The 21,161-nt window shown below is 33.9% G+C and overlaps 1 protein-coding gene across 1 annotated transcript in view; it reads left to right on the top strand.

The window, feature by feature from the left end:
• The first annotated feature begins 10,743 nt into the window (after positions 1–10,743).
• LOC137655558 (uncharacterized) overlaps positions 10,744–21,161 on the top strand; it is a 454,428-nt gene continuing 444,010 nt past the window's right edge. Inside the window, exon 1 of the mRNA XM_068389471.1 lies at positions 10,744–11,040. The gene's annotated coding sequence lies outside the window, so the exon portion shown is untranslated. The remainder of the gene's footprint in view (positions 11,041–21,161) is intronic.

Below are 21,161 nucleotides of genomic sequence, written 5' to 3'. Positions count from 1 at the left end.
TCTTTGAAGGGGTTTCATTACTGCTGAAGTTTTGACAGAATCAACAGCTTTCACATAGTCTGTAAATGCCATACATTGTGGTTTTTTTCCATTAATTTGTTAATTACATAGATATGGTCAGTTGTTGAATATCTGTTTCTAAGGCCTTCCTGGTCTCTTGGTTGATTAAAGTCTACCTGTCTTTCTAATTGGCCTAATATGACCTTTGTAAATATTTTATATATTACTAGTCGTAAAGTTATCAGATAGTAGTTTTTCAGGTCTTATGCATATGTGTATATATATATATATATATATATATATATATATATATATATATATATATATATATACAGTATATATATAATTTTATATATATATATCATACATATCTTAGTGATATATTTATTTATGTATATTTGATATATATATATATATATATATATATATATATATATATATATATATATATATACACTAGTGTACACGATCCGTCAAAAATGACATTTGAATATTTAGATAGATACGAACACACATGCAAACATACTTTTAATCCCTCCCGTCCCCTCCGCCTTTCTTAACTACAACCCACTTGATTGGCAATTTGTGGGAGATTGTTTTTTCCGAGCGTACATCTCGGGGGAACCCCTACTCACCAGGGTCTCTCTCTCTCTCTCTCTCTCTCTCTCTCTCTCTCTCTCTCTCTCTCTCTCTCTCTCTCTCTCGACAACACGTAAAGCCCACTCCAGGTCTTAACTTGAGGTCCCTGTTTAGTTACTGGCTGCCGTTCCCTATTTACTAGCTTACTATTTCTTTTAATTAATTGACCCACTATACTGTACGTACAGAAAGACTAAGTAGGCTGCACTTCTATCTCCTTTTATGTGACCACTATTTTCTAAATTAAGAAATGAATCGTGCCAGCTCAAATACCAGTTTCAAGCGCTAGTTGAAGTGTCTTTATCCGTAGTGGCAATATTGTTTCCCCCCTTGGATCTATGTGTAGATTTGATAGCTATTCAACAGTATCCTTCCAAAATTCTACTTATGTAGTAATATTTTCTTTGGCTATGAATTCTTGAATACATATTTTAATCACATTTTCTTTCCAAAATCAGCATAATTCTGACCATATAAAATATGAAATTTCCATTTATGATGCCATGTTAGGTAATATATTTTACACTGAATTCTTGAACCTCCTTTCTGACTTGAGCTGAAATTCTCTTCACCACGTTGAATAACTCTAATCTATCCATATTAGTGGGAATGAGTCCCCCTTTTCTCCTTTATCAACATGATTGAATAAATTATCTTTCTATCATTTTCAGTTCTGGTTGTATTGCCCATAAATCGAATATCGTTTTTATAATTTCTACTACCATTTAGTAAAATTTATCTACAAAATATTGTCACTCCGATGTCCTATGGCCACAAACTCATTTCTGTGGTTCCTACCTTCAGCTATCCTCTTACCAATACCTTTCCCTCCATACAAGCTTTGCTATGGTGTTAACAGTTCCTTCCTTTACCACAGGTGGACTTTGATTTGGTAACTGCACTACTGATCTCACAGCACCTTCGCTGGTGAAGTCCTAACTAATTAAGTATTTGATTTGCCACTTCTGACATTCGGTCATCTAGCTTAAGAACAGGTGCATCTTACCCTGTTTTGTTGTGCATCGGTTTTAACTTTTTTGTATTACCGTAATCCTTCTATTTAAAGGAAATTCAATGCTTAGGCCCTATATTCTATTGCAAAATGTCTTGTCCGTTGTCATTAAAGTTTTCTGTAAATACAACTTTCATCTTCTCCACCATCCTTTGTTTTGATACCTTTTAACTGTATACCCTCCCACCATTCTCTGATCTTAATAAGATTATGGTGCGAGCATAATTTGAAACCAATAAGGCTTCTGACACAGATTGCAATTTTATGCAGGAGATATGCGATCAAGTTCATTGCTGATTTGTGGCCTAATTTTGTAGGTTTCTGTCTTTAATGGCACTCCTATAAAACGTGGTCTGATATAGTCCCTTCAAAAAATAAAAGCTAAGAGTTTTTTAGCTTAACCCAATTTCACTCAATTTTCACTTTTTTGAACCTCTGAATTCTTGGTTATATTTAGTCTATTTTGTTTCGAAATTCGGATAGTTCTTTGTGTCATCGTTATTTAGAGTGTACTTGAATAAAGGTCAAGATGGTGTGGTTAAACATCTCCTGGAAAAGGCTTGCCCATTTATCGACATCCTTTGGCTTTTTATATTTTGTTTTTGGGTGATAAGTGGTAAAGGAGCCTGTCGTTTGTTTCAGTAATTATGTTCATGTTACTTCAGCCTTAAACTTAGAAAGGTGACAATAATTCATATTACTAAATCTGGTTCTTAAAATTATGTTCAAGTTTTTCTCCATTGCAGGTATGAAAGCTTTATGTTAGTCTCATTCAGCTTTGTCCTGAAAATTCTTCGCATTTAGGTAGTAGGTTGGCCAGGGCACCAGCCACCCGTTGAGATACTACCGCTAGAGAGTTATGGGGTTACTTTGACTGGCCAGACAGTACTACATTGGACCCTTTCTCGTTACGGTTCATTTTTGCTTTGCCTACACATACACCGAATAGTCTGGCCTATTCCTTACAGATTCTCCTCTGTCCTCATACACCTGCCAACACTGAGATTAGCAAACAATTCCTCTTCATCCAAGGGGTTAACTATTGCACTGTGATTGTTCAGTGGCTACTTTCCTCTTGGTAAGGGTAGAAGAAACTCTTAAGCTATGGTAAGCAGCTCTTCTAGGAGGACACTCCAAAATCAAACCATTGTTCTCTAGTCTTGGGTTGTTCCATAGCTTCTATACCATGGTCTTCCACTGTCTTGGGTTAGAGTTCTCTTGCTTGAGGATACACTCGGGCACACTATTCTATCTCATTTCTCTTCCTCTTGGTTTGTTAAAGTTTTTATAGTTTACAGAGGAAATATTTATTTTGGTGTTGCTGCTCTCAAAATATCTTATTTTTCCTTGTTTCCTTTCCTCACTGGGTTATTTTCCCTGTTAGAGCCGCTGGCTTATAGCATTTTACTTTTCCAGCTAGGGTTGTAGCTTAGCATGTAATAATAATAATAATAATAATAATAATAATAATAATAGCGTTTTCCTATTCGATAGGACTGAACCTCTTCATTAGATTTTAATTCTCTCCGTTGCAAAGTGATTTATTTTAGGCAGTATTCTGACCACTTATCTCTTCTCCATTGTTACAGAAAACTGTTTTCTCCGGTCAGTTAACCTTCTCTGTTAATTGTCTTGTTGCAAGCAGTAGTCCTTATGAATGTCATTCCACTGTTCTGCCACGCCTTGAAACTCGCGTGAATCTGTCTCACAGACCACGTTTATCGCATTTATCATTATTCTTTTTTATTTGTCTTCGTTTGATCTAAGCTTTATTGTAGTGCACATATTTTTATTTCCATTTTTAATTTAATCTTTTTGATATTTTCATCAAAGTATTTTACAATTATTTCTTTTAACGCTTAATGCTGTCATTCCATCAGTGTAAGTAATATTGTGAATAGACTTTACTATAGAGCCCTCGACTTCAGGGACGAGTGCAAATTATCAAAATAAGAAATGAAAGCTTTCACCGGGGCAATGAACGAGTATACTACCAAAATGAGTTATACACTAAAGTCATCTTGAACGGTTGTTGATACGAGTCTGGCGTCTGTAAGACATATAAAATAATTTTCCTCCATACATACAGATGCTACATTTTGTCACGAAAATAGGGGTTAAGTTGAAAGTTAAAGTACCCAGGACAGTTGTGAGACCGGCAATGATGTATGGAGCGGAGATGTGGGCAATAAAGAAGACAGAAGAGAAGAAGATGGATGTGGCAGAGATGTGAATGTTGAGATGGATGTGTGGGGTGACAAGAAGAGATAAGATACGGAATGAGGTAATTAGGGGTACCACAGGAGTTAGAAAACTATCAGATAAGATCCAAGATAGTAGACTGAGGTGGTATGGTCAAGTCATGAGAAGAGATGAACAGTATATTGGGAGGAGAGTGAAGGAAATGGAGGTACAGGGAACGAGAAGGAGAGGGAGACCAAAACGAAGGTGGATGGACTGTACTGAGGATGACCTTCGATCAAAGGGATTAACCGGTGATGAAGTGTGGGACAGAGGTAGATGGAGAATGCTGGCCAAAAATATCAACCCCACATAGAAGTAGGAAAGGATGCAGACAAAGAAGAAGAAGAAGACGAAGAAGCTTACACGTTTATATATATTCATAGTAAGTCTATTCTAACTGAGACTTTAAAAAGTATTTCATATTACTTTTCTCCTTTTTCTAACGTGCACCTGACCCCGCATGAATTGGGACAAATAAATAAAAAGTGAATATTAGTTACAGTGGCAACAATGCACGTGCATCTTTAGAAGATGCTGCTCAGACAGTTGTTCATGTCCATTATGCTATTAAAGTGACGGAAAATATCATATAGCTCCAGTACGGGCGACATTTGTCTTTAGATAAAAAAAAAACATTCCAAACAGTACTCGCACAAATGTGTATTTATACAGTATATATACACACATATATATATATATATATATATATATATATATATATATATATATATATATATATTATATATAAATATATATATATATATATATATATATATATAAATATAAATATATATATATATATATATATATATATATATATATATAAATATATATATATATATGTATATATATATAAATATATATATATATTATATATATATATATATATATATATATATATATATATATATATATATATCACTATAATGATCTACAAAATATTAACTATAAAATCGAAATTTTTAAGTGAATTGATCCTCTAATTCAAATTTCCTCGTAAAGGCTAAGTGGTATTACGAATATGTAATATATATCTGTACTGAGTAACCTGCAGTTAGGACAGGGAGATTGTGTTCTGTGCAGCCTGGAATACAAAGTGAATAACGACATGTCTACATAAATGTGAGGTGGATTTTCACTGTCATCAACTCTTAAATAAAGTATCTACAGAAAGATCCTTTAATATCTTTAGCACTTTCGCTAAATATAGGTTATAAACAGTATGCAACGTTTTCACATTTTAATTTAAGTTAGACGAGTTTTCTATGGCAATCATCTATTTTGTTAGGTGTATACGTATAACATAGTATGTATAGTCAAGGCATGAAAATTGAAAAATATACCGTTAGTATAGGATATAGATAATTAGCGTATATTTTTCATCGGTTTATTATACATCCAAGAAGGTAATGTATAGAGAAGAAAAGGCTTGTTTTACCATTATATACCGTTTCCCCAGTATGTTTTCCCCACCCAAAACCCCGAGTTCCCACTGTGGGTCCCCCATTATCGGTGGATATATATATATATATATATATATATATATATATATATATATATATATATATATATATATATATATATATATATATATATATATATATATATATTGAAACTTCATTTGCGGCACGAACGAGTGTCATTTCCGAAGAGAACGGACCTTTTTCTACAGAAGAAAGTAGTTTTTTCCCTAGGTTACATTACCCTGTAATACAGTACTATAATACCCCTAACTGTATATTCATGCGAGTCTTGTATTCATAAATAAATATTGAAATATTTTTTTTGGAACCGTAACAATAGGCAAGTGTAGGGAAATTTTAATATTCTCTAGTTACCCTTCAAAGAAGTTTCTTCGAAGGTACACAGATTAACAGAAAACAGCTTCATACAACAGGGACTATGTTATATTTGCTATAGGCATTCGTAAAGTGTTTTCAACACTTTTGAACAGATTCTTTTTATATCGTAGAATGTGGATTTATTGTAAGAATAAGCTTAGGCATTATAGATTTGTTACTATTTTTTATTAGTTTTCATTTAACAATAGGGATTCAAAAGCTTTTCGGGAGAGAAACCTACCACAGATCTAAACACAACACTTGTCTTGTTATAGGCCCATACTATGATTTTCTGAGATTTCATTTTCTTTTCAATTTTCCAATTACTTAATATATATATATATATATATATATATATATATATATATATATATATATATATGCAGTTTCATATTGCAATGGGTATTACTTCCTTTAATCGTCCATGTAGGCTACTTACTCTTTGTTACCAGTTATTCGATTTTTTAAAGAAAATGCTGGACCATAATATACAGGAGACAGCTCCCTAGACCTAGCTTGACTCATGGTCTTCCACTATCTAGGATTAGAATTCTCTTGTTTGAGGGTATACTCAGGCACACTATTCTGTTTCCTTATTTCCTTTTCCTGCTGGGCGATTTTCTCTGTTGGAGCCCTTGGGGTTGCAGCTAAGGTTACAACTAGGGTTGCAGCTTCGCTAATAATAATAATAATAATAATAATAATAATAATAATAATAATAATATGATGATGATGATGACGATGATGATGAGAATGATGATAATATGGTCAGGTCAGTTTATAGGTGAGTATACATATAAATGGTTGACCGAATGGCCTTTTTAGCCTACAGAATTCTTCATACTTATTAAATACAATTAAAATTACATGCCTTGAATCCTAAAGGGAAATAATGGTAGGTTCGCAGTAACCTTCTCCGTACTAGTGTGTGTGTATTTGAATCTCACTATATAAGGAAAGAGCTCTCCTTGTATTTCTTCTCTGCTTCACGGCCTTTAGCAGATGATGCATCTTACAAGTGTATTTAGAATGTCATGTTGTTTTTAATGGAAATAAAGTTTTCTGGTGAAAGCGACGTAATTTATACTATCTTCTCTATGTGATAAAGAGCAAGAGTCTGTATATATATATATATATATATATATATATATATATATATATATATATATATATATGTGTGTGTGTGTGTGTGTGTATATATATATATATATATATATATATATATATATATATATATATATATATATATATATTCGAAAAAAGCAAATCAGACAATGGCTAGGTTAAGTAAAATTTGGAAATCAAATCGCCTGATATTACATATAAAAATCAGACTATATATCAGTTTAGTAAGATCGGTGTTACTGTATGGACTTGAGTCGTGGTATGATAAGTAAACATTATCCAACAGATTTTGTAGATTTGAGAACAAAGCCCCCAGAAGAATATTGGGGCAGGGTAGGATTAGAAATGAAACTATAAAAGAGATTACCCTAGTGCCTTATATGGATGAGATCATGGTGAGGGGTGGATGGAGATGGTTTGGTCATGCTCTTCGCACTCCCCGAGAGAGATAAGTTCACCAAAATTTCAATTGGGCTCTACTGGGCACCAGAAGAGTTGGAAGACCCAGGCCTACATGGCTGAGGACTATAAAACGTGAAGTAGGAGATGATGAATGGGGAAGTATTGATTAATAAGCTCAAGATAGAAACGACTGGTGAAATTTAACCGGAGGAGAGGATGATGATGATGATATATATATATATATATATATATATATATATATATATATATATATATAGATATATATATATAGATATATATATATATACATATATATATATCTGGTCACGCTGACCGCATTGCCAAACGTCACATAAATATTCTGGGGAGGGGGTGGAAAGGGTTGAATGATTGTGCATCATATCTAACTTAATATTTAGCTGTCATTATTGTCATTATTATCAATGTGTATGTTTAGTAGAGTGATCTTTCCTTGAGATTTTTGACGGGTCGCATACACTAATATATATATATATATATATATATATATATATATATATATATATATATATATATATATATATATACATATATATATATATATATATATATATATATATATATATATATATATATATATATGTGTGTGTGTGTGTGTGTGTGTGTGTGTGTGTGTGTGTGTGTTTGTACTTGAGGTACATTGCGTGTTTCAAAATATTAGATAGCTAATTTTACCACTGTCTGTTTTCGTGTTCAGGTCTATTTGTTTCCATTTTTGGAGTTGATGCGACTATTCCGTAAACACTTATCAGTGCTTTTATTTCTAGTTTTGTGTAAAATTGTGCATCCATTATCTCTAAAGTTTTAACAATGTCGTGCAAACCCTGATTGCACTCATTGTTAATTCATTTCCTTAAGTTTAATGTTCAATGTCTTTTGTCAATCCATTTGTGGGAAACGTATTATGCACTTACTGCAATGAGAATGATACAGTGGAGGTAGGAGGTTACCGGCCGTAGAGTTATTCCTACTTTGGCAATTTCCATGCTGCTGATATGATATATCGCTATCTCTTCAACCGTTACTAGACCTACCTTACTATATACGAAGTTTACACTATTTACACAAACCTTTTGTTTTCCATTTTTTCCATACGTCCAAACCAACTCAAAATAATCTGGTCCATGCGTTTACCAATGCTCTCCCTTTTATCTTTTGTATATCACTCTATTTATTGCACTATTGATATTTCTTACACAACATATACTAAACAAACACTTCATCTCAGCACATTTCACCTTGCTTCTTTCTTTCTCATTCAGAATCCACACTTCACTTCCATAAAGGAGAGTTGGCTCAACAGTCCCTTTATAGAATCCCACATTGGCTTCTACAGAATATGCAAATCTTACTCATTTTTTAAACATCCTATTACCTTTCTTGCTTCTTCTATTTTATAACTTTTGTTATCTCATCTTGCAGTTGTATGTTATATTCACTCCAAGAGTCTTATATAAATCAGCCACATCAATTCTTTCGACACCCATACTACCATTCATTACTCCATCTTCCTGTATTCCCTTTACTCTCTTGGTCACACTTTCGAACTCCCTTACAATCTTCTACAGTTTATCTTCCCTGTCCCCAAATCAGCAAAGTATCAAATGCTGAAGTCAATCATTCCATATCCCAGTCATGAATTTTCTCCTACATTCATTGTCTTTTCTCGCATCATTCAACACATGAATATGCCTAACAGCATTGGATACATTCAGTCACTTCTAACTTCATATTCTCAGCATATGATTCACTTCCTTAATAGTTCTCAACTACAAATCAACACCTTCCACATTGCCTCTTGATCTACTCTGATATGAATTATTTTTGCTAGGACTATGTATACGCCATACATTTTCACATTCACTTTCGAATTTCTCGCACAACTATTTCATGAGTAGACTTTATCCAAAGTCCCTCTTTATTGTCTAAACTCCCACTATCATTTCTTCTGTAATCTGCTATAACTTTTCTATCAAAATCCTACCCTACAACTAACCTAGCAGCTTATACTAAGAACCGTTAAGCCCATGTGATTCTCATAGTCAACTTTATCACATCTACCTTTATCCTATGGATCAATTATTCCTCGTACCTATTCCTTTAGGATCTTTCATACTGTCAAACATACTTTATATATATATATATATATATATATATATATATATATATATATATATATATATATATATATATATATGTGTGTGTGTGTGTGTGTGTGTGTGTGTGTGTGTGTGTGCGTGTGTAGTACAGTGCGTATGCGTCAGCGTTAATTCATAACAAAGATTCTCAGATTACCTGTTTAACTTCTTCAACTTTAGAATGAATATCTGAAAGAGAAATCGTTATAAAAGTGCATTGAAATTGATAGACAAAAATAAATTTAATCACGAGGAATTTTTTTCCTTTGCTTGTCCATTTTCGTCATATATTCAGGTTCATTACTTCTAAATGATTCTTCACTATAATGGTTTTTTTTTTTACATTTTCTGTTTTGATACTTTGATATCTGAAAGAAAAATATATTTTTTTTTTTTGGGGGGGGGCAATTAAATTGAGACAGATTTTATTTTGCACTTTGTCAAGTTTTTTTATTATAGGCATATATATATATATATATATATATATATATATATATATTGTATATATATATATATATATATATATATACTATATATATATATATATATATATATATATATATATATATATATATATATATATATATATGTATATATATATATATATATATATATATAGAGAGAGAGAGAGAGAGAGAGAGAGAGAGAGAGAGAGAGAGAGAGAGAGAGAGAGAGATTTGAATATGCGGTTGACTTCAAGTTTGTAATCATATTGCAAGATTGGCCAATTTCATTAAGAAGCAAATGTCATAAAGAACTTATCTTATGGAGTAGATTAAGAATGTAAATATACTGAAATCCTTGAGCAGCCCTGCAAAGGGAAGCCAGGAAAACACCTTGCTGGAGACTGTCGCAAAGAGAACTTTGCACCTGAACGCTGACAAACGGACGATTGTTTGATTGTTTTTAGGTAATTTTCTTACACTTCCATAGAATATTTACTTATGAACTCTGTTGGGTATACGCCGTAACACGAGCATAGTTTTGGCAAACTTTAGTTAATTTCGACTTCAGTTTTGGTCCAATGGTTACTCTAATCTTTGGTCTCGCCACCTAAAAGCCCAACTGGCAACTCTGCTCGCATCCTAATGTCACCCATACGGTTCAAATGACCGATCTCATTTTACCCGAAATGTTCTCTAAAAATTCCTCTTGGTATATACAAGTCTTGGATAACATTAGAAAAAGCGAATTCTATTTTCATTCAGTATGAAAATGATTGTAATGTTAATTTTCAACGGTGGGTAATTGAACTGTTCCTCCGACATGTGGCATCCCCAACATCCTTGCTGCCCCGGGAAGAACTGGGTATTCAGTCAAGTCTTGGCCAGTGAACGGTGATGATGAACGTGCAAGGGGCGCACTCGAACGTGTTTTTTGTATAATGTGTGCCTGTCGCTATAACGCCGCAGTAACTTAATGATTGTATGATCTTTTCTCTTTGGTTGGTGTTCACCGATTTCTAACTGACGCTCAAGTGAAGTGGTAGACATAAGGCATTCTCGGTTGCAGGTGCAAAAGTGATTTTCATGTGTTAATTACTTCCAAAATATACTACCGGTTTCTTGCAAATTTGCCCACAGCAGTCCCAGTTGTAAAGGTAAATAATAGTTTTTTTTTCTGTTTACACAAAGAAGAGGAAATAATGTGTTATGCATGCAAAATTTGACCAGTCTTATTCAATTCGTGTAGTGATTCGAAAAATGTTCTTATGGTTTTGCATCAACATCGGCCTAGGGCTAGGAATAGGTGCTCCTTTTGTGTCAGGACAATTATTGTAATCAATGACTTTTATTGTGTGATTAACGGTGCTTAGTGGAGAAAGTAACTAGACTAAATTGCATATGCAAGCAAAACTTGGCTTGCAATAATAATATTAAGAATACTTAGGTTAGCTGGCCTTACGACAATTCATTTCGACACAATATACCGTAGGCCTATGTAAAATATAATGTATATATATATACACACGCTCACTCGCTCGAACCCACACACACACGTATATATATATATATATATATATATATATATATATATATATATATATATATATATATATATATATATATATATATATAGTGTGTGTGAGTGGACAGGAGTTAGTCTAGTAGAGCTCTTGAGCTTTACTCTGTTTATCTAAGTAAACCCTGAATTGACATTGCCTACACATTATCACTTTCATAGCCTAGGCTGAGTCCTAATTAATACATTTTTCGTAGTGACCTCTTTTGTCAATCGTAAGTTGAAATGGTGTATAGAATTCCACCCCTTTGTCAAGTATGCTCTGCTCCGTAAGTCAAGTTAGTGAGATTTAATAAGGCTGTGCTTTAATGACATACCGTTAATTTGATACAACCTACAGTATAGTAAGAGCAATTTCCCCATTAGTTTGCATTTGTATATAGCCTACGGTAAGGTAATATTTTCAGCTGTCTAATTTTTTATGCTAATTCTGTCTAGTGAGAATTACATATTACAAATTGCATATTTCCTCTAGTTTTAAATTTTAGGCTAATTTGAAGCCAAGCAGAACTTTATATCTTTACTGGTTAGGCCAATGTCCCATACCTCCTCCACCAATGATTATGAAAGGATTAATTTGACGATTACTATTTTTTTTTATATCATAGTGTACAGTTTCCAGCAGTTATATTTATTAAGTCGAGATATTACGTTTTTCTTTCAACTTCGAGCCAAAATATTTGTTATTACTTTCTAAGTTTTAATATATTTGTTTTCTATTAGCATAAGGTAATAGAAGTATATATATATATATATATATATATATATTTATATATATATATATATATATATATATATATATCTGTGTTTGATCTTGGCAATGTATAAATAAACACACATCCATATATCATTATCATCAGCCGTTACTAATCCACTGCAGAACAAAGGCCTTAAGCATGTCCTTCTACTTGCATATGTTTATGGTCTTTCTGTGTCAATCCACTCTTGCAAACTTTCTTAGTTCGTCAGTCCATCGTCTTCTCTTTCTTCCCCTGGTTTTTTTTTTTTTAGTGTTTAGGGACCCATTATGTTATTTCTCAATGTTCATCTGTTATCTTTCATTCTCATTATATGTCCTGCCCATGTCCATTTACTTTTCTTCCATGTTAGAACGTCCTCTCCTTTAGTTTGCTCTCTTATCCACGTTGCTCGCTTTCTGTCTCTTATTGTTATTCCCACCATTATTGTTTCCATAGCGCTTTGAGTTGTAACTTGCTTACATTCTAATATATAGTAAGGCTCCAAATTTCTGATGCATAAGTTAATACTGGTTGGACCATCATATTAAATACTTTTCTTTCTAGAGAAGTGGCATTTTAATTATCCTAATCACATTTTTTTTTTTTTTACCAAATGCTCTCCGTCCTATGCTTATCCCTTTTAATTTCGTTAAGAATCTCTAGAGGTTCGTCCATAACTCTAATTTGTTGTCCTGAATATTCATTGAACATAATCATAGTTTTATGCATATTCATTTTCATTCCTACAGTTCTGCTTTCTCTTCAAATCTTTTATTATCTTTTCTAATTTCTCCCATGGTTCGCTAAACAAAACTAGCCTATGTATTCAGCAAATCTTAATTTGTTAAGGTATTCTCCATTAATATTAAATCCTACATTTTCCCAATCTAAATTCTTAAAAACTTCTAGGCATGCTGTGAATAATTTAGAAGAGATGGGGTCTTCCTGGCTAACTCCTTTCTCAATCGGAATTTTCTTAATATCTTTATGTAGTTTTAGGATTGCTGTACATCCCATAGGACTATAGATATCTTCAAGGGTTCTAACATAAGCTTCTTCTATTCCTTGTTTTGAATAGTTTTCATTACTGCCGAGGTTTTGACAAAATCAAAAGCTTTCTCATAGTCTATGAATGCCATACCTAGTTGTTTGTCATAGTCTGTTGATTTTTTCTATTAACTGGTTAATTACATAGATATGGTCAGCTGTTGAATACTTGCATATATATATATATATATATATATATATATATATATATATATGTGTGTGTGTGTGTGTGTGTGTGTGTGTGTGTGTATGATATTAACTGCCACATGAATGTACCAGAAGGGTACTAGAATGTAGTCTCATTTACTGTACAGCAGTGTGGAATTGTAGGTGGTCCGAGGTTTATTGTTATTATTATTATCATTATTAGCTAAGGTACAACCCTAGTTGGAAAAGCAGGATGCTATAATCCGAAGGGTCCCAACAGGGAAAATAGCCCAGTGAGGAAAAAAAATAAGGAAACAGTTAGAATAGTGTGGCTGAGTGTACCTTCAAGCAAGAGGAGAGAACTCTAACCCAAGACGCCGGAAGACCAATGTATAGGGGCTGAGGCACTAACCAAGTGTAGAGAGCAATGGTTTAATTTTGAATTGTCCTCCAAGAAGAGCTGCATACTATTGCTAGTCTCTTCTACCATTACCAAGTGGAAAATAGTCACTGAACAAGTACAATGCAGTAGTTAACCCTTGAGTGAAGAATTATTCGGTTATCTTACTGTTGTCAAGTGTATGAGAAAAGGAGAATGGGCAAATAATAGACCAGACTATTGGGTGTATGTGTAGACAAAGGCAAAATGTATAGTAATCATAGAGGGGTCCAACATAGTACTACCTGGCTAGGCAAAGGACCCAATAACACACTAGTGGTATTATCTCAACAGGTGACTAGTGTCTTGGTATAGCTATAAAAACGAATGTGAGACAAGTGCTGTGCCTCTTAGCCACATCTACGTTCTACATTCATACACACAAAACAGGCCATGTTTTGTAATGTGTGATGAAAATGAGAATCTTTGCAATTTTTTTAGCTACTAGACGTAGGATAAGATATATATATATATATATATATATATATATATATATATATATATATATAATATATATATATATACTGTATATATGTCTTATTAGCAGCATGTATATAGTCCATAACAATTTACGATGCGTTTATTTACCAAAGGATGACATTTCACAAGAAAAAGGTGTAACACCCTCGTTTTATAGTGTAGATAGGCTTACCACAAAAGTAGAAAAGCTCATCGATTCTGCTTCGATTTTCATGTGCTTTTTTTTGTAAAATGTGAATAAAGGTTGGTTACAGAATATGCGATGCAAGTTAGTGACGTGTATGTAAAAGATTTGGAAGGAACTTCATTATTTTTGGAGGTTATGGAGATTAAGTAAGAAGGGCTCAGTGACAAGTATCCATTATGAAGTGAACAAGTGAACTAGACCTGCGGGTGTTTAATGTAGATGAAAGTTAAAATTCTGAAGTGTTTAAGATTAACTATTTTTATAATATATACAGTAGTCTTATGCGGTGTAAGAAGACTCCAAAGAAAGAGAAACGTTGAAATATCTTTGCAGAGGTGCAATAGAATTAGCTAAGGTGAATAATGGACCAGTTTGAAATGATTTGGGCCTATGGTAAGATTGGACGTAGGTAGTAGTATTGGCCAGGGCACCAGCCACCCGTTGAAATACTACCGCTAGAGAGTTATATGGTCCTTGGACTGGCCAGACAGTACTATATTGGATCCTTCTCTCTGGTTATGGTTCACTTTCTCTTTGCCTACACATACACCGAATAGTCTGGCCTATTCTTTACAGATACTCCTCTGTTCTCATACATGTAACAACACATAGATTACCAAACAATTCTTCTCCACCCTAGGAGCTAACTACAGCAATGTAATTGTTCAGTGGCTACTTTCCTCTTTGTAAGGATAGAAGAGACACTTCAGCTATGGTAAGCAGCCCCTCTAGAAGTACACTCCAGAATCAAACCATTGTTCTCTAGTCTTGGGTTGTGCCATAACCTCTGTACCATGGTCTTCCACTGTCTTGGGTTAGAGTTCTCTTGTTTGAGAGTACACTCGGGCACATTATTCTATCTAATTTCTCTTCCTCTTGTTTTGTTAGTTTTTATAGTGTATATAGGAAATATTTATTTTAATGTTACTGTTCTTAATATATTTTATTTTTCCTTGTTTCCTTTCCTCACAGGGCTATTTTCCCTGTTGGGGCCCCTGGGCTTACAGCATTTTACTTTTCCAGCTAGGGTTGTAGCCTAGCAAGTAATAATAATAATAATAATAGGCTTGTGATGAAAATACATTCTTTGATTCTAATCATTCTAAATTAAAGAGAGGAAGATCTAAAGAGGTTATGGAAATTAATTGCATTGATATCCAGGAACCGCGAGCTACTCTGCGTACAATGGTTTTTTGGTTATATGTGAAAGAGCGTTCGATTCTTTAGTAGTCCCCGATGATCCTATGTAGATGCATGAAACGGCTGAAATGTGAGAGGGTTCTCTGATCAGGGGGTGCAACCACGATTCAGATGTGGAAGTATGAATGTGATTGGCAGTAAGGATTTTTTTTCTAATGAAACAACACTCTCTCTCTCTCTCTCTCTCTCTCTCTCTCTCTCTCTCTCTCTCTCTCTCTAGATAGATAGATAGATAGATAGATAATGTGTGTGTGTGTTTATATTTAACGTCAGTGTGAGTATATGCCATTACATTCAACTCCATGCTCGATTTGTTCTAAAAATCACAGTTTGTTCTCGTTCAATAATGCATGATCAATTTATTTTTAACCAATTATATCAAGGTTATCTTAGACCAGATGCTTATTTATTAGTTTTTTCAGAGACGGATTTAATTTCTATTGCTTACTTGGGCCTACATCTCATCAAGATAAGCCTAAATGTTACACATACAACTGGTTTGATTTGCATAAGTCTCGAATGATCATTCATTTTAAAAGACTTTTTTTCCATAGTGCTATATCGATATAAACTTGACCAAATATGCTCGGTTCTATTATTCTGGAAATATCACTTGATAGGCCTATGGTGTAGGGGCTCGGTTCGCTATCGCTTAATGAGAGCGAATTTTTGCATTTTAATCAAGACTGTTGAGTTAGATATACAGTTTCGAGGTGAATATAAAACGAAGTTTAGGCCTAACGTTCTTAATGATAGAACTAACGCACACACACGCGAGCACGTGAAAAAAAGGAACTATGTTAGTGAAAACAGTCTGCATATTTTGGCATCAGGACCGCCTTACCATACCGGGCACTACCAAGGTAATAGAGAGTCCCTTCACTTGGTGCCCCGACTTGACACCAGTCCTCCTTTTACAACTTCAATGTTATTTCAGCTAATTTGCGTTTTTTATGATTTAATTGGTCAATTGGGGTGTTTAGAAAATGCCCATGCTTAATTCCACGCGAAATTTTGATTGTATGCTTATTCTGATGGTCACTGTTACTTGTGTTGTTTAATGTACCATTTTGTGAGTATCTTAATTAAGTTGTCTTTTCAGTCGTACTGCATTTTTTGTCTTTTATTGAAAATAATTGTAAGCTTTATTAGCAGGAGTCTCTCTCTCTCTCTCTCTCTCTCTCTCTCTCTCTCTCTCTCTCTCTCTCTCTCTCTCTCTACAAGGGATAGATGTGATTTAGTCTTTAATCATACCGAAAGTCGTTTAAGGTTTTGAGACAGTGAGTCACCTCTAGAATAACAAGAATCAAGACGCATGTGAACATGTGCAATGCATTCTAACAAACTTGGATGTACTATAGAAGTGGAATGATTAAGTAAATTGCTGGTAACCAATATTCAAAGAGCTTTAATAATTCATAATTTTTAATGGTCTACAAAGTTTTCCCTTTCACCACACATTTATATGGATTCTATTTTCTAAACAGTTCAAATTCGTGCGAAATCTGGTTGCTCTTTTTCAAGTAGCTCAACTGATTTCAGCCACAGCCGACTAGAGCATGGAATACCTTCAAGACAACAATTTCCCAACATTCCTAGTTTCTTTTTTTTCTTTACTTGTTGCCTTTCTTCATCTCAAGGAGGTCGTACTACTGCCTCCAAAGGAAATGTGGAGTTAAATGCTGACAGGTTCCGAATAACGCAATACTCGTTGTATAATGTAGATTTATAATTGCTCCATCAAAGGTGTCTTCTCCCTCCACAATGTCAACATCTGGCGCCACCCTTTCGAATGTGAAAGACGCATAGGATACAGTGACATGCTGTTATATGACCTTCGATTGTTTATATCGTTATTTTAGGCTGTTTTTGTCAAAGGACTGTAATGGGGTTTAAGATAATCTTATGCACTGTATTTCTGGTAAGCTTTTTTGAACAACTTTTGTTTTGTTACGTGGATCATTGTAAGTCTAGTCTGGCACGTAAGACAGAAAGTTGAACTTATAAGACTACTCGTTTAGTTTTTTTGTAAAATTATCTATTAGCAATCTAACGAAAAATTAATGGCACACTTTTCTAATAATTCTAGGTTGGGTTTATCTCTGCGCGCTCGCACACACACACACACACACACACACACACATATATATATATATATATATATATATATATATATATGTGTGTGTGTGTGTGTGTGTGTTGGATAGTTTTCTTTCTTAATATAGAAAAATTTTGGAATTTCTGTCAGATTATGCAATCCAGTTCTGCAACTAAGTTGCGTAAATCTCTCTCTCTCTCTCTCTCTCTCTCTCTCTCTCTCTCTCTCTCTCTCTCTCTCATTGTGAATATAGACTCAAGGATAAGATCATTAGAAGTAAAAGAAGGATGTTGCTTGAATGATAGAACAGTGATTTAATTTACTAAATGCGTTGCCTAGTTTCATTGACCTGAGAATTTTGTGCAATGGTTGTGTTAAGGTTCCTTAAAATCAGTCATGATATTTTCCCTGTTGGAGCCATCGGTGCTTATAGCATCCTGCTTTTCCAACCAGGGTTGTATCTAAGCAATTGAAAGTAATATTATAGCGGGAGTGTGTTGCCATGCTTTTTCATCTATATAAAAATTCATAACTGTTATTCTTATTATAAATGTTTCTGTTAATACTTGCCCGGGAAGTTGATGGCTATTTTGACATGTTCCTTATGAATGTGCTAGTATTTGGAATCCGGGTAATGATTATGGTTTTCACCTGATAGTGATATAAGCCAGTTTGACGACTTTGCTCCTTTAAATTTGAATGTTTGCTATATCAGTCAAACGTAAACCGCAGGAACAGATGCGCCTAGCTTGCTGTAGGCTACGTGCTATTTGGAAGCACTTTGGTCACATAGTAGGGGAACATTCAAGAAATTGCAGCGGCAGCAGACCTCGAAATCCGATTCAAATCCATTTTTCTGCTGAGCATTCAGTGAGTCTGCTTAATATCAACACCGCTTGCTCAGCTTCTGCATGATCATTGAAATGGAGTTCTAAGAAGTTTATTTTTGTATTTTTCTTCTTATGCTTAGTCTGAATTTTGCTTGTTGTTCTTATCAATTACTTCAGAAGAAACGTTTATTAGAAAGTTTATATGACTTAATTGTATATCTAAAGACTTCGGTATTGATATGTATCACAATTTAGTTAATTGTCTTAATTTTTTAAGTATTGGCTGTTATTTATTATTTATTTTGGCGGCCTTGTATAACACTGTTTTAATTGAAGATTTTGATTCCTTATTTGAATGTGTCCTGTAGATGATTAAGGGAGATTGGAGCTAGGGATTAATCATTTTCTAGCTTCTACTTCGTGAATAACATAGTGAGGTAGATTATAATAAATTTGAATCCCTAAGAAACTATACGCAATTGGAGTTTCGTCCATTAGGCCTTTCGTCTCTTACAAAAAAGTGCAAACCAGCTGCCACAGTCTCACGTCTTGCATGGCAAGATAATGGCATTTGCAAAGTCCGTCAACTAAGGTCCGTTTGTTTTGGGCAGAACCAACCTGGCTTCCGTTTGCCTTCTTAGAAAGTATCATGGCCTCTTGGCCTCTTCGTACCCGAGATAACCTAACTCCAATTTTACAGAGTGAGGGTGCCCAAGAAAGGCTACGGTCTGCATTCGGTAGTAATAAATCGTGTATCACTCCTTAAAAAAGTTTCCTTCGTAATGTTTATATCTTTAATCTAAAAATAGATTCAAGTTTACCTGTTTATCATTTGAAATACTCATTGTTTTCATTGTAAAGACTTAATTTACGCATTCTTATTATTTTATTAAATATTGCTTTAGGTCTTGCCTGAAGCACACGTAGTGTTGAGTTCAGTGGTTGTTAAAACCGGTTATATGTGTTCTACCTGCCACTTTTTTGCTCTCTCTCTCTCTCTCTCTCTCTCTCTCTCTCTCTCTCTCTCTCTCTCTCTCTCTCTCTCTCTCTCTCTCTCATACTATATTTCATATGGTTGCCTCATGTAATTAGTTATTGGTCTGAATGAGTAATTCATCAATTTAGGGCTCTGTATTATAAAAATTTAGCCGTAAACCAATTGAATGTCTTTCAAATTAAGCTATTCTTATATCAGTAAGATAAACTATTACGTTAAAGTTAAAGGAATGACCACTAACGTTAAATAAAAAAAAAAAGCAGGTCCACGGAACACTACTAAGCAAACTTCGATAAGAGCATGTGATCTTTGACATGTTATTTTTTAGCGACAATTTTTTACTAGATGAAAAGGAAGGCCTTAATATATGCACGGTATAATAGAGCAAGTGTCTGGCTTAATATATATATATATATATATATGTGTGTGTGTGTGTGGCTATATCTATATATATATATATATACCTATATATATATATATATATATATATATATATATATATATATATATATATATATATATATCCCCGTCCCTCAGGTAGGGGAGGGAGTAGTCATACCCAGGTGAGAGGGAGAACACCGAGAGGTCCACTCGGAAACCGCAATCTCCCACAAATTACCCAAACTACCGTGTTATAGTTAGAAAAGGGGGAAGGGGTGGGACGGGTTGAATCTGGGTGCGCATATTTAAATATTAAGCCTTCATTTTTGGACGAGTCGTGTACACTATTAATCCTATTATTATTATTATTATTATTATTATTATTATTATTATTATTTGCCAAGCTACAACCCTAGTAGGAAAGCAGGATGCTATAAACCCAAGGGCTCCAACCTGGAAAATAGCCCAGTGAGGAAAGGAAATAAATAAATTTCAAGAACTTAATGTACTGTTAAACAATTTTAAGAACAGTAACAAAATTAGAATAAATCTTTTATACACTGTATAAACTATAAAAAAACTTAAAAACCCAGAGGAAGAGAAATGAGATAGAATAGTGTGCCTTAGTGTACCGTCAAGCATTGCATGATTAGATGGAGGAAGGTGTGCATATATTCCATATTGTATGATTAAATGGACTTCTATGAATGGCTTCTGGGTACTGACCCTGTCGCTGAAAATGCAAGAACTATCGACACTTGTAGAAAAATGTATCGTTACTGTCATAACAAGCTTAGTATAGGTGAAAGATCTCTCTCTCTCTCTCTCTCTCTCTCTCTCTCTCTCTCTCTCTCTCTCTCTCTCTCAAGTATACCATTATTGGGAACTGTGTTCGAGCTTTATTGCTCCACTGAAATCCTTTTTTTTAATGGCACAATGAAAGTGTTTCATAATTTATGGTTAACATTTATTTCTTCACATTAATTCAAATCTCTCTCTCTCTCTCTCTCTCTCTCTCTCTCTCTCTCTCTCTCTCTCTCTCTCTCTCTCTCTCTCTCTCAAAATTACATCTACGTTATATTGAAAGTAAACGTGTTGTATTTTGTTATTGTTTTTTGTATATTATTTATGTTTGAATGCACATGCAATTTAT

Source organism: Palaemon carinicauda, chromosome 1, assembly GCF_036898095.1.
Source record: "Palaemon carinicauda isolate YSFRI2023 chromosome 1, ASM3689809v2, whole genome shotgun sequence".
Classification (NCBI taxonomy): domain Eukaryota; kingdom Metazoa; phylum Arthropoda; class Malacostraca; order Decapoda; family Palaemonidae; genus Palaemon; species Palaemon carinicauda.
The sequence above is the reverse complement of the archived record's forward strand: the minus strand, read 5'-3'. Positions and strand labels throughout refer to the sequence as shown.